Source organism: Penaeus monodon, chromosome 4 (assembly GCF_015228065.2).
Source record: "Penaeus monodon isolate SGIC_2016 chromosome 4, NSTDA_Pmon_1, whole genome shotgun sequence".
NCBI classification, from domain to species: Eukaryota; Metazoa; Arthropoda; class Malacostraca; order Decapoda; family Penaeidae; genus Penaeus; species Penaeus monodon.
In genome coordinates, this window is record NC_051389.1 from 57,279,859 (window position 1) to 57,287,358 (window position 7,500).

Below are 7,500 nucleotides of genomic sequence, written 5' to 3' on the forward strand. Positions count from 1 at the left end.
GAGAGAGAGAGAGAGAGAGAGAGAGAGAGAAGAGAGAGAGAGAGAGAGAGAGAGAGAGAGAGAGAGAACAGAATCCAGCAAGCGAGAGAAAGAGAAGAGAAGAAGAGGAAGAGAGAAAAGGACACAAGAGAGAGAGAAAAATATATCTTCCTAACCCCAGTTCACGAAACACCATTCCATCCTCGCCTCCTTACACACTCGAGATTCCCAGGACGCCTAAACACTCCTGGCCCTGGAGACCGCCCTTGCCCCTCTCCCTGCCCCTACCCCTGCCCCACCCCTTCCCCTGTCCCTGCCCCTCCCCCTTTCCCTGCCCCCCCTCCCCCTGTCCCTGCCCCCCCCCTACCCCTGTCCCTGCCGCCCCCCCTCCCCCTTTCCCTGCCCCTCCCCCTGGACTCGAGCAAGCAAGAGAGTACCGCGATCGGGTGCTTGAGTCCCTGACCCCGAAGGAAAAGCCACCCGAGAGAAAAACTTTTGAAATACGACGTAATGGAAGAAGGAGGAGGAGGAGGAGGTGGGAGGAGGAGGAGGAGGAGGAGGTGGGAGGAGGGGAAAGAGGAGGAGAAGGAAGAAAAGGAATAGGAGGGTAATGAAGATGATAGCTGATACTACTACTCATAGCAATAATAAAATAATAATAATAAGTAATAATAATAATAAAATAATAATTAATAATAATATAATAATAATAATAATAATAATATAATAATAATAATAATAACAACAGCAATAACAACAACAACAATAAAGCAGAAGAGGAGGAACATGAATAAGAGCAAGAAGGAGGAAGAGAAGGAAAAAAAAAAGAAACAGGTCCCAAGCGACGCCTTTTCACGCCCACGCCCACGATGCAGCGGTACGAGTATTTTTTTTTTTTTTTTTTTTTAATATCTATGAGATCCGCCATCAACCAGCGTCGAGGGCGGAGTGCGAAGCGAAGGAGTACAGAGTTCTCAAAAAGAAAAAAAAAGGGAAAAAGAGAGAGAGAGAGAGAAAAAAAAAAGATGAAGGTTGGCGGCGCTCGGAGAGGTGGCGGAGTCAATGGCTTTTCGAAAGCCTTGCATTAACGCCTAAAAATAGACTTTTTTTGCGAAGGGAGTACCGATGGTGTGGAGGGGGAGGAGGGGAGAGGAGAGGAGAGGATGGGAGAGGAAGAGGGGGAGGGGGAGGGACGGGAAGAGAATGGGAGGGAGGAGGTTATATAACAGGTTGAAGGCGGCAAAAGAGTTCTCTTCCCCCCCCCCCAACCCACCCTCCTCGTCCTCATCATCCTCCCCGCTTATCCCCACCACCCACCCCATCTTCCCCTCTTCCCTCTTCTTCCCCCCCCCCCTCCCTTCAAACGTCCCCCTCCATTCACCCCCCCCCCCTCGCCAGCCCTGAGGAACAAGTGGTCATAATCATTACAGATTCCCGAGGTAGGAGGTTAATTGGCCAAATAACAAAATCTGGACCGAACTGCACGCCCACCAAAACCGCCATATTTTTTTTCTTTTCACCCAAATCCCCACCAGAAAACGATAACATTTCCGTTCGGCGTAAATTCGCATTCATATAACAAAACAATAAAAAAAACAATATATATTAAAAAATAAGGATAAATCAATAAACAAACAAACAAAATAGTCACAACCAGATCGACCTGTTTTGCGCCAGGGAGTAATAATCAACGACGGCTGCAATTTGGCCGACTCTTTACCACGCCAATATTGCACGATTATGCACGACTTATCAACTAGCCTTTAAAGGGACGATAATTGGGCCTGATTATATTAAGATAGAACAACAAGTTTCCCTCTCGCTTCTTAACCCTCCCCCCCCCTCCCCCCCACTAACGTCTCCCCTTCTTCCCCTTTTCCCTTGCCTCTCCTGTCCCCAACCCCTTCCACTTCTTTCATTTTACCTCCCCTTACTTACCCTTCTTTTCTTTAAGTCCCCTCTGAATTCTCCAAATTTTCCCCAACTTCCCCCTTTTTCCCCCCATCAGTACCCTTCTTTCTCGCAATCCTTTACCTCCCTAATCCCCTTTTCTTTCTCCTTCTTACCCCCACCCCTCACCCATTTCCCCTCTCCCTCTCCCCTTTTCCCCTCTCCCTCTCCCCTTTTCCCCTCCCCCTCTCCTATTTTCCCCTCCCCATCTCCCATTTCCCCCTCCCCCACTCCTATTTCCCCCTCCCCCACTCCCATTTTCCCCTCTCCCACTCCCATTTTCCCCTACCCTCTCCCTCCTTTTCCCCCGCCACAAGACCGCGCCAAACGGTCTCCTTCGCGCTTCACCATTACAATAAAAAGAGCCGGTTAAGGAGCAAGCAAGGCAGCGGATCGGGCGTCTTACAAGAAAACCTGGTTTATGCTTCCCGGAAACAATATTTTCGGCCCAGACGTAACTGCTATACGATCCATTCTGTGCCACGGGGGAAAATCTTGGCTACTTCCGTCCGCGGTCTCGCTTTGGACGACCGACATGCTTCTGAAATCTGGGTGGGGGTGGGGGTGTGGGGGGAGGGAAAGAGTGCGGGGGAGAAAGAGAGAGGGATAAAGAAAGGGAGAGATAGAGAGAGGGATAAAGAAAGGGAGAGGGGGAGGGAGGGAGGGAAGGAGGGGAAGGAAGGGAGGGAAGGGAGGGAGAGGGAGGGAGGGGGAGGGAGGGAGGGGAGGGAGGGAAGGGAGGGAGAGGGAGAGGGAGAGGGAGAGAGAGAGAGAGAGAGAGAGAGAGAGAGAGAGAGAGACGGAGGTAAAAACAAAAAGAAACAGAAAGATAGAGAGAGAGAGAGGGGAGAGAAAGAGGCAAAGAAAGAAGGGGGGGGGATCATCATTTCTCTCCTTTTGTGAGTAAGGACATGCAAGTACCTCGTAACATTCACAAAGTACGTCCGTATTTCTCTCTTCATTTTTTTCATTCTCTCTTCATATCATTGCGCCACTTAGCACCCCCTCCTCCCCTGCATTTCCGTAAACGTGTTCTATGCGCGTACTTCCCGAGACGCCCAACTGCAAGCGTGAAAATGAAAACAGTGGAGGGGGAGGAGGGGGAGGAGGAGGAGGAGGAGGAGGAGGAGGAGGAGGAGGAGGAGGAGGAGGAGGAGGGAGGAGGAGGAGGAGGAGGAGGAGGAGGAGGAGGAGGAGGAAGTGGATGAGGAGGAAGTGGAGGAGGAGAAAGAGGAGGAGGGGGAAGAGGAGGAAGAGCAGGGAAGAAGAGCAGGAGGAGGAGGAGGAGGAGGAGAGCAGCGTCAGGTTGCGAGGCATTCTAATTAAGCACTGTCTCGAGAAGGAAGAAACTTGAGCACTCGAGGTCCACCTCAATGGCACTTTGACGACCATTAAAGGCTTTCCGGCCGACCGCGCGGACTCTCTTGTGACTAGGCCGTGAATGCTGTATCTCTTTTCCCTCCCTCTTTCTCTCTTTTCTTCTCTCCTCACTCTCTCTCTCTCTCTCTCTCTCTCTCTCTCTCCCCCCCCCTCTCTCTCTCTCTCTCTCTCTCTCTTTCTCTCTCTCTCTCTCTCTCTCTCTCTCTCTCTCTCTCTCTCTCTCTCTCTCTCTTCTCTCTCTCTCTCTCTCTCTCTCTCTCTCTCTCCGAACCCGACCTCCCCATAACCACTAATCCTCTCCTCCGACCACTGTAGCAGGCGGGACCCGGGCGTGAGGGGAAAGAGAACAGGACAAATGCTGCATCTGGAGTAGGCAAGTGGGGAAAGGGGGTGGGGAGGAGAGGCAAGGGGGAGGGAGGACGGGGGAGGGAGGACGGTGGAGTGGGGAGAAGCAAGGGAGAAGGAGGACGGGGGAGGGGAGACGGGGGAGTGGGGAGGAGGAGAGGCAAGGGGGAGGGAGTCGAGGGAGTGGGGAGGAGGAGAGGCAAGGGGGAGGGAGTCGGGGGAGGAGAGAGGCAAGGAGGAGGGAAGAAGAGGCAGTAGGGAGGGGAGACAGGGGAGGGGAGTGACAAGAGTGAGGGGGAGAGGAAGAGACAGAGGGAAGGAGGAGTGAAAGGGAAGGAAGGGAGATAATGAAATGAGAGTGAGTGGGGAGGAGGAGAATACAGGAAGGGAGAGTGAGTGGGAAGGACGCAGAAGAGGAGAGGAAAGGGGAGGAGCAGGAGGCAAATGGGAGGGAATGGGGAGAAGAAAAATGGAAAGGTGGGGAGGGGGTATGAGGGGAAGGAAGCGGAGGGGCAGAAGATGACAGACGGGGTGAACTTGGATGTCAAGGGAGGGTGGAGAGGGAGGAAGGGTGGAGAAGGAATAGGAAATTGAAGATAATAAGGATATATATATATATATATATATATATATATATATATATATATATATATATATATATATAGATAGATAGATAGATAGATAGAGAGAGAGAGAGAGAGAGGGACGGAGAGAGACAAACACAGCAGCCTGACAAACAAGGAGACGCAGGGAAGAGACGGGATGCGAAGAGACCTGAAGGGATGGGCGAAGCCGAGGGCGACAGACACAACGCGCGAGGGAAGGGTGAGCAAAGAAGGGGCAGACGAGGGACACTAGCAAGGACTTAGTACTTCCCCGTCCGCCGCGTCCAGTTCACCTCCCGTCCCATGCCAAGCCGAGGCCAGAGCCACGACAATGACCGCGCGACATCCCGAAGTGAAACATGAAAACTCCCGGGGTAAAAAAAATATATATATATATCCACCCTCCAATAACAAAAAAAAAGTATTATCCAATTTTGAAAAAAAAAAAAAAAAACCTAGTCATCTCTCCAAATATATATTTCTATTTTCTCTCTTTCTCCTCACCCCTACCCACTATCTGCCCCCCACCCTTAAGGCCGGAGTCGGAAGCCGAAGTCACTCGCACGGTATCGGAGACGCAGTTGGACGATGGGGGCGTGTGCCGCATTGGTTTCTGATCCACGTGTCCCGATCGCCGGCTTCTGCATCCCTCTCTTGTCCTGGCCACGGCCGGTCACTTCACTTCGCTTCCGACTCACACTCGAGGAGGTTGAGGAGAGCAGGGGGAAGGAGGGAAGGATAGAGGGGGAGAGAGGGAGAGGGAGAGAGAGAGAGGGAGAGAGAGAGAGAGAGAGTGGGTGGGAGAGAGCGGTAGAGAGGGAGAGGGGGGACAGGGAGGGGATGGGAGAGGAGACAGGGGGAAGGGGGGGAGAGAGAGAGAGCATTGGACGCTCACTCTGCCACAGGTTCTCATGCAGAGACAGGAAGGCTGGAATGAGGAAGAGGCATGAGCGACATGAAGAGAGGCCGAGGGATGCGAAGACGGGAAGAGATGAGATAGAAAACGCCAAACTCAAACCAAAAATATCGAAGAAACGCTTTATAAAATGTCCTCCAATTGACCCCAACCAAAATATGCCAAGAAGGTAGACTCCATACCTGCCATCTAACCAAGCTAATTCCTGGTGGCCAATGTCAGCAAGGCTTTATTTGCATGCCGTGCCTCACACTGCAACATTAGTCATGCAATGCGGGTCACAGAAGGATCCCCCAGAGGGAGGAAGAGGAGGGAAGGGAGGGGTAAGGGAGGTGAGGAGGAGGTGAGGAGGAGGTGAGGAGGAGGAGGTGGAGGAGGAGGAGGAGGAGGAGGTGAGGAGGAGGAGGAGGAGGAAGAGAGGAGGAGAGGTGAGGAGGAGGGAAGAAGGGGGAGGATAAGAAGGAAGAGGAAAATCAGGAGGAGGAAGAGAAGTACGATGAAGGGGAAGGGGAAGGGGAAGAGGAAAAGGAAGGAGGAGGAGCTGGAATAAGAGGAGAAGGGATGAGAAGACTAATAATAATAATAATAATAATAATAATAATAATAATAATAATAATAATAATAATAATAATAATAACAACATTCCCATTTCAAAAAAGATAAGCAAGAGCAAACAAGAGAGATGCGCCTCCTCGCCCGGCGTCACCCTCATTAGCATATTCATTGTGATCATCAACTCGTAGCCTCATGGAGAATCATGTGACCAATAACCAAGGCTTCCTCATGCGGTCGTGTCGCCTCGGCCCCCATGTGGCTTGTGTTATGCTGCGGTAATTGCGCTCAAGTATGTGGTGGTAATTACAAATATGCAGTTGGTCTTCCGTGTTACCAGCATTAACATCAACGGCGCTGTTCGTCCTGCCGCTGCCGACTTCATTATCATCACCATCATAATGCTCATCACGCTTCCTCAAATCCTACAGCCTCTCACCATCACCATCCACCTCTCCCTCATTATCATCACCATCATGATGCTCATCACGCTCCTTCAAAACATCTAGCCTCTCCCTATCACCATCCTCCTCTTCCTCCTCATCATCACCATCATACTGCTAACCACGCTGTCACTATCACCATCCTCTTCTTCCTCATTATCTCCACCACCATCATACTGCTCACCACGCTGTCACTATCCTCCTCCTCCTCTTCCTCATTATCTCCATCACCACGAGTGAGAACCTCTGCAGAAACAATACTTTGGGTCACGTGACTGCCTCGATCTCGTGCTATCCATCCGGGGCGCGAGACGGAACAATGGAACGATGGAACGAAGCGAACACAAGGCACACGTGGAACAAAGGGGAAGGTGGGGCACGTGTTATTCTGGGGACGCGGGAGGAGGTAGGGGAGGAGAGGTAAATAGGCGGGGGGTAAAGAAGGAGGGGACGCAGAGGGGAGGTGGGGAAGAAGGAGGGGAGAGCGGGAAAAGATAGGGAAGAAGGGGGGGAAGCAGAGGGGAGGTGGGGGAGAAGGAGGGGAAGCAGGAGGAGGTAAGGAAAAAGGAGGAGAGAACCGGAGGGGGAGTTAAGGAGGAGGTGTCGGAGAATTGTGGCGAAGAGGTAGAGGAAGAAGAAGAGAAGGTAATAGAGGAGTGGAGAAGCAGAGGAAGAAAGGGAAGAAAAGAGAGAAGAGAAAATAGAGGAAGAGGAAAGAGGAAGAGGAAGAAGAAGAGGAAGAATGCGAAAAAAAAAATCGAAAAAAAGAGAAGAAGATTAAATAGGAGTGCAAAATGAAGGGAAAACGAAAGAACATAAGAATGGAAGAAGACGAACGAATAAGATGATGAGGGAGGAAGCAAGTAAGTTAATGGCGGCGATGAAAATTGCAAGGGAACAATCACAAACAATTTTCGTAAATGGAAAACAACGAGAGAAAAATCGACGATACATCTAACCAAATTTAAGCAAGAAAGAAAGAAAGAAGGGAAAAAAAAAATAAAAAAAATGTGACAATCCGATTAATATCTGGACGGACAAGGAAATAGAAATAACGAACAAGAACGAAACGAGAAAGAGAGAAAAAAAGTAGCAAGAATAAATATGAGAGAAATAGAAATAGCAAATCAGTAAGAAAAGAGAAAGGAAAAAAAAAAGAAAAGGAAGAAAGAATGAAAAAAGAAAGGAAAAGAAATATACAGAAAGAAAAGAAAAGAAATAAAGAAACAAAGACAAAAGGAAACGAAAGAAATGGAAAAAAAAAAAAAAAAAAAAGAAAAAAAAATGAGAGAAAAAGAAAAAATAAAATAAAAGAAAAGAAAAAAAAGAA